Genomic DNA, 7,182 nt, shown 5'->3' on the forward strand with positions numbered 1-7,182 from the left:
TTTTTTTGAGACGGAGTCTCGCTCTGTCGCCCAGGCTGGAGTGCAGTGGCACAATCTCGGCTCACTGCAACCTCGGTCTCTCGGATTCACACCATTCTCCTGCCTCAGCCTCCCGAGTAGCTGGGACTACAGGTGCCCGCCACCTTGCCCGGCTAGTTTTTTGTATTTTTTAGTAGAGACGGGGTTTCACCGGGTTAGCCAGGATGGTCTCGATCTCCTGACCTCGTGATCCGCCCATCTCGGCCTCCCAAAGTGCTGGGATTACAGGCGTGAGCCACCGCGCCCGGCTAGCAATGTATTTCTCAAAAGGATTATATAGTCTTTAGTTATAAATGACATACTAGGGGAAAGAAAGTTTATACATAATTTATTTTTAAAAAGTTGAATTCATAATGAACAAAATAAAGCTCTAGTTAGTATTCTTCAGGGGTTGGAAATCTCTTTAAACTGTTCAGATGTAGCTGGGAGCACATTTAGGATGGAAGAAAGAGAATTCTGATCAAGTAAAATATAACTACTATCATGTGCACAGCAAACGTGCATTTTAATCAAACCATGGAAATAGGAAAGTCAGAACGGATTCTATTAATTGTAAGGATTGTATTAATCATGAGAAATATTTTATAGGCAATTTTGTTTGGTCTATCAAATTTTTTTCAAAGAGTTATTTATTTATTTTTAAAAATTGTTTATGATGTACAACATGATTTAATATGTCAACAGTTTCTATTGGTAGAAATGAATGTATGAGTCTCACAGGAAGTCCTTTGTGAAGTTCCTGGCTCCAAAAAACCCTGGAAGAGTCCCACAGTCATCCTGGCTACTAATAACTTCCTTTTGTTCCCTTTGATGTATACCAAATTTACCCTTGGGTAGCCTCAAATTCTCAGGTTGAGATTGTTTTGGGATCCTTTAATAGCTTTGAGTGGGCATTGCGGCATGAGCTTTGTGCCCATCTAGTCTAACCGTACAGACTGGAGGAGGGTGGAGTAACTCAAAATACCTTATTCCTAGATGTCAACCCCAGGCTACCCTGATGACTGTCCCCACCTTGAGTCACTGCGTGGCATCTGGGTGTGCCCTCCCAGGAGGCCCTTGCTCACTGCTGTCACACTCTCTTGACTTGTCCTTGGATCCCTCTCAGCTTTGGGTCATCACTTCTTCACCAGCCTTGCAACTCTGGGTATTCCAAATGATTCACCATAGGCCTGAGGCAAATTTGCCATGCTCTTAGTGGAGCAGCCAGTTGTCAGCTTGAGCCACAAGCTTGAGGGCACCATTGGTGCTGCCACTTAAAAACGGAGATCCACACTTCTGCTCTGGCCCCACGGTTTCTGTGTAGACTTGTGTGCACTTGCTCTTCTCTGCTGCATCTCAAAATCCTGAATTGTTTGTCTGTAGTGGGGCTGAGAAGTCCTCTTTTCTTATCATTATCCTATGGCACCTACCTGAAGTAAATTACTCCATGTAGAAGTTCTATGTGGAAGGCCTCTCATTCGGGAGACAGAGTCCAGACTTGCAGAGAGCTGCTCCAAAAGCAATACTGAGTGACTTTCACAGCCTTGTAGCTTGGCTGGGTGGGAGGGTGGAGCAGAGGAGCTGCTGCCGATTCTAGTTCAGCTTACGGGAGGCAATCCTCCTGTTCTCCCCTGGGAACTTTGGGTGACTACTGTGCAGGCTGTTACGCATCATGCTTATTTTACACTTAACAGTGTATCTTGGAGATCGTGCCATGTGAGGGCATGTCAAACTGTCTCATATTTTTAGAGACTACGTATTATAATTTATTTAGCCATTTCCTTATTGAGAAATGTTCAAACTTTTGATCACAGACACTGCTACATCAAATGTCCCTGCACACAGGCTATTTCACCCGTGTGCCAATAAATCTTTCTCAGAAACTTTCAATTGACACAATTAAGTAAAATGAAGAAAGAAAGATGCTGTAGTATTCGTAGCAGAAAGGCCATGGGACCAGGAATCAGAAGACCTGGGTTCAAGTCTCAGCTCTACTGATTGGTGAGATTTGGACAAAACAACTTGTCTGAAGCTCAATTTCCTCATAAGTAAAATGGAAATCAAATCTCTTGCTTTGCTTTACTTACGAGGGTTTTATCACCATGAGATCTCCAAACACCCCTCCCTTGCTCCCTCCTCTCCTCTTTCGCTTCCTTCCTCCCTCCTTTCTTTCTCACCCAGTGTTCTTTCTACTATTCCACAACTTTAGGAAAATTTAATTTTTTATCTCCCAGAAACTACTCAGTAGCATACCCCAAAGGAGCTCTGCTCCCTTTCTGGGGTCTCTGGTGCGGGATGGGCCCATGTGCTGTCTCTGTAGCTCTTATCCATTTTCAGTAGGCCCAGAGGGACTAGACTGCCTTGAGACGGGTCTAATATGCTCACCTGAGAATGGCTGAAGGGGTGAGTTGGTGTCTGAAAACATTCCAGCAGGCAGCATTCTTTGCTCCAGAAATTCTAGCAGCTCCTCTCGCACTTGAAAGAAATGTGATTATTTCAAAGGCAATTGTTGGAATTCCAATGAGGAACTTTCATACCATTGAAAAACTAATATAGGACATAATGACTCTGAGTTTGCATGTCATGGGGACAGGACTCGGGAAAGACTTTCACTATTTCTAAATTGGGGTGGCCCAAATCTCCCTGGTCCTCTCCATTTCCCTTACACTGGGTGGGAAAGAGTGACTTCAACTAAGGATTCGAAAGGAATGAAGCCTCCTTTGTGCAAAACTGTCAGTCGGGAGGTCATTACGTGTCTTTTTTCTTTTTTTGAGATGGAATCTTGCTCAGTCACCCAGGCTGGAGTGGTGGTGCAATCTTGGCTCACTGCAACCTTCGCCTCCCAGGTTCAAGCAATTCTCCTGCCTAAGCCACCAGAGTAGCTGGGACTACATGTGTGCACTACCACACCTGGCTAATTTTTATATTTTTAGTAGAGACGGGGTTTTACCATGTTGGCCAGGCTGGTTTCAAACTCCTGACCTCAAGTGATCTGCCTCCGTTGGCCTCCCAAAGTGCTGGGATTACAGGCATGAGCCACGACACCCGGCCTGGTAATTACCTTTCATAGTAGAGCCCTCATCCCACTTTATTTATTTCATGATTAACTCCTTAAAGATTTGACTTAACAATGACAGAACAGTTTTATAAATTATTATGGAACTAGGTACTTTACTAGCCAGTACAGTTATATAAATGGATAAGATGTACAGTAGTTCCCCCCCCACCCTTTTTTTATTTTTTGAGACGGAGTCTCGCTCTGTCGCCCAGGCTGGAGTGCAGTGGCCGGATCTCAGCTCACTGCAAGCTCCGCCTCCCGAGTTTACGCCATTCTCCTGCCTCAGCCTCCCAAGCAGCTGGGACTACAGGCGCCAGCCACCTCGCCCGGCTAGCTTTTGTATTTTTTAGTAGAGACGGGGTTTCACCATATTAGCCAGGATGGTCTCGATCTCCTGACCTCGTGATCCACCCGTCTCGGCCTCCCAAAGTGCTGGAATTACAGGCTTGAGCCACCGCGCCCGGCCAGTAGTTCCCCTTAACAGGGGATATATTCCAAGACCCCAGTGGGTGCCTGAAACCACGGATAGTACCAAACCCTATGTATACTATGTTTCTTCAATCTGATAACTGAGCTGGCTAAGTGAGGAACCAGTGGGTAGCAGAGACAGCTTGAAAACATAGGACAAAGGGATGAGTCATGTCCCTGTTGGGACAGAGTGGAATGGCGTGAGATTTTACATTACTCAGAACGGTGTGTGTGAAAATTCCAGCATAAAGATAGAAACATAACTGGAATTTTCACGCATATCATTCTGAGTGTAATTTTGTTCCACTGCGTGGAAGTTTGTTTCACACACAACATTCTCAGTGGAATTATTATTTATGTCTGGAATTTTCCACGTAATATTTTTGGATTGTTGTTGACTGTGAGTAACAAGTAGCAGAAAGTAAAAATATGGATAAGGGGTTACTACCGTAGTTTCTTCCTGGAAACAACTTGTTGTTCAGTGGAGAAGACAGACAGACAGACAATTTGTTGTTTTTTTCCCAGAACAAATCCACTCAATACTCACAATAAAGCATTAAAATACTTCTGGTCGTCTGGGCAATACTGGTAACTACTTGTTCCTAGAGTTTTCAAGTTCCAGAAAGGGGAATATATCAAACCTCGTTACTTAGCAGCTAACATGAATCATGCAACTAATCATTTCCATATTCATTCAGCATCAGACTATGAATTACTAGGCACCAGAGATACAAATCCTTGCCCTTAAACACCTTCTAATGGCAAGGTGGAAATTGTAGCATCACAGACTCGTGTGAAAGACTGCATGCTTGTCTGTATGATACAGTGTCCTGTGTCAAGTTCAACAAGGCTGCAAGGTTAGGAAATATTTTCTTGTAAAGAAATGTTGCTTATAATGGTATTTGTTTTGTTTAAAGTTTGACCTAAGCTGTGACGATAACTCAGTTGGGTCACTCAGCTTTGAGATAACAAAGATCTCTTGTTGCTGTGTTTATGTTTTACCATTCAGGAAAATTTTCTAAAAGGTTTCATCTGTCTGGAAAATGATACATTGAGAAGGTAGAGCTATACAGTGAGTAAAACAGAGCTTGAATTAGTTTTGACAAGTGGAGGAGCCCTAATTATACATACATGAATAAGGATCTTGTTTATTATAAAGAGGAATGTTTTGTTTGTTTGAGGAAGACAACATGTCTTTCTTAAAACTGCCACTTCAGCGAGAGTATTAGATTGGCATTTGGTAGGAACAAGAAGTAGCAGAGTTAATTCATTTGTCACAATTCTCTCTCACCAATATAATTAATATTGTAATAAATGAAAGACCCCTTCGTAGAATTTTTTAAAAAGGTATGGTTAACGTTAGAAACCTAACATCAACATCAACCTTAGTTGTGACTAAATAGTGACTTATACAACTCATAACCATTTTGACTCAATTGACAATAATAACATAAATAAATACAGGCTACATTTTGCAACCTTTGTTGAGGTACATAGTATCAGAAAAAATAACCTCATGTAATGAGGAAGTAGAATGAAGCCTGGGGTTTGTGCTCTTGGAAGTCACAAAAGAAGTCACAGCAAGATTAGGAATATCTCAAGATCTCCTAAACTCCAGCTCAGTGCATCCCCCACATCCACATACTTCGTATGATTTGAGCAGCTATTTGGCTCTAGATAGAAATGGAATTTTTATTGTCACAATTCATTTAAACGGTGTTGACTTTGGGTGGCGAACAAGCTGGGATCAGACCAGCTTGATAGTGCTTCAGGCAATGATGTCAGCAGTTGCATGTTAAACAAATAAATTAGAGATTCCTTTAATGCCAAGTTATGCAATCAGAAAGACAACAATCTCCTTCCATTTGCTTTTTACAACGTTTGTGTAACTTCAGGGCAAAACCCAGAGCAAGTCCACTGGCAAACCTGGGGAGCGGGGACTAGTGATTATTTTCTAACATGGCAGATAAATGAGACAAATGCTCCGACCTACCATCTACGGTAAGTCCCTGAGCCTGGCAGTGGAATGCTACCCTGAGACCAGGGCCGCCATCCACAGACCACACTCCTAGTGCGCCTGACTTCTCAGCTGTTCAGGGCTGTTTCCTGGGCAGGCTGCAGTCGGCCCTGGCCTGTCTCTGGAGTGCCGGGCAGTCTCGCCTGCAGGCCCCATGAAAGCACACAGCCAACTGGCCCAAGTAGGGCTGCCTCACTCCCTGGCAAGGGAACCCAGCTGGAGCTCGAGGAGATGCTGGTCCCCAGGAAGATGTCCATCAGTCTCCGGGAGAACTGGCTTACAGCCCGCTGCCTCCTGCCCAGACTGGATGCCCGGACCCCAGGGACTGCGGCTCCAGCCCAATTCTATGAGTGTCTCCCTAGCCAGATGGGGGAAGGGGCCAAGCAGGCGGATGAGAAGGCCTGGGACACACCTCAGATGCAGCACAAAAACGTGTTGAAAACCCGCCAGCGGAAGATGAACCACCACATGCACCGGAAGCGGGGAGGCCCCTGTTCCTGCGGCGGAAGGTCCGGGAAGGACCCCTGAAACGGAAGCCGATCAAGCTCAAGAGAGACGCGAGGCGCATCTGCGAGAAGGCAGGGCTGAAGGAAACCCCTGGAGGCTGGCAGACCCCCAAGATCTACCTGAGGGGCAGGTGAGTCTGGTGCCTCCCTTCCTGCCCCATTGCTGCTGGCAGGTGATCCATGGTAAAAAGTGGTCAGAGGACTCAGCTGTTAAAAAAAAAAAAAAAAAAAAAGAGAGAGAGAGAGACAAACGCTGAGAAAAACTTCCAGCCTATTTCGTCAACCACCAGGAAGTGTGTGAGGTGAACAGTTGGTTGTAGGGCGAAGGCTACAGTTGGTTGTAGGGCGAATCTTCATTCAAGGGACCAGTCCCCACTGACACCTGCCTCCAGATTGCAACAATTCTCTAAGAAGTGTGCATTCACATGTATGCTATTTAGCGCTGTGTTAACTGTTATTGTTGGTAATAACAACTATCGTCTATTGAGGAGCTCTTTTTTTTTAAACTTTTATTTTAGGTTTGGGGGTACAAGTGACATTCCATAGGTAAACAGGTGTCACAGGGTTTGTTGTACAGATTATTTCATGACCCAGGTATTAAGCCCAGTACCCAGTAGTTATCTTTTCTGCTGCTCTTTCTCCTCCCACCCTTCACACTCAAGCAGACCCCAGTGTCTGTCGTTTCCTTCTTTGTGTTCATAAGCTCTTATCATTTAGCTCCCACTTATAAGTGAGAACATGCGGTATTTGGTTTTCTGTTGCTGCATTAGTTTGCTAAGGATAATGGCCTCCAGCTCCATCCATGTTTCCACAAAAGACATGATCTCATTTTTTTTAATGGCTGCATAGTATTCCATGGTGTATATGTACCACATTTTCTTTATCCAGTCTATCATTGATGGACATTTAGGTTGATTCCATGTCTTTGCTATTGTGAATAGTCCTGCAATGAACATTCGCATGCATGTGTCTTTATAGTAGAGTGATTTATATTCCTCTGGATATGTACCCAGTAATGGGATTCCTGGGTCGAATGACAGTTCTGCTTTTGACTCTTTGAGGAATCGCCATACTGCTTATGTACCAGGCACTCATTTAGGGGCTTAAATATATTT

General features: G+C 44.2%; 1 pseudogene; it reads left to right on the plus strand.

Moving 5' to 3' along the window:
- LOC108520770 (aurora kinase A-interacting protein pseudogene) overlaps positions 1–6,202 on the plus strand; it is a 12,810-nt pseudogene extending 6,608 nt beyond the window's left edge.
- Positions 6,203–7,182: the final 980 nt, after the last annotated feature.

This window comes from Rhinopithecus bieti, unplaced genomic scaffold, assembly GCF_001698545.2.
Source record: "Rhinopithecus bieti isolate Rb0 unplaced genomic scaffold, ASM169854v2 scaffold_52030, whole genome shotgun sequence".
Classification (NCBI taxonomy): domain Eukaryota; kingdom Metazoa; phylum Chordata; class Mammalia; order Primates; family Cercopithecidae; genus Rhinopithecus; species Rhinopithecus bieti.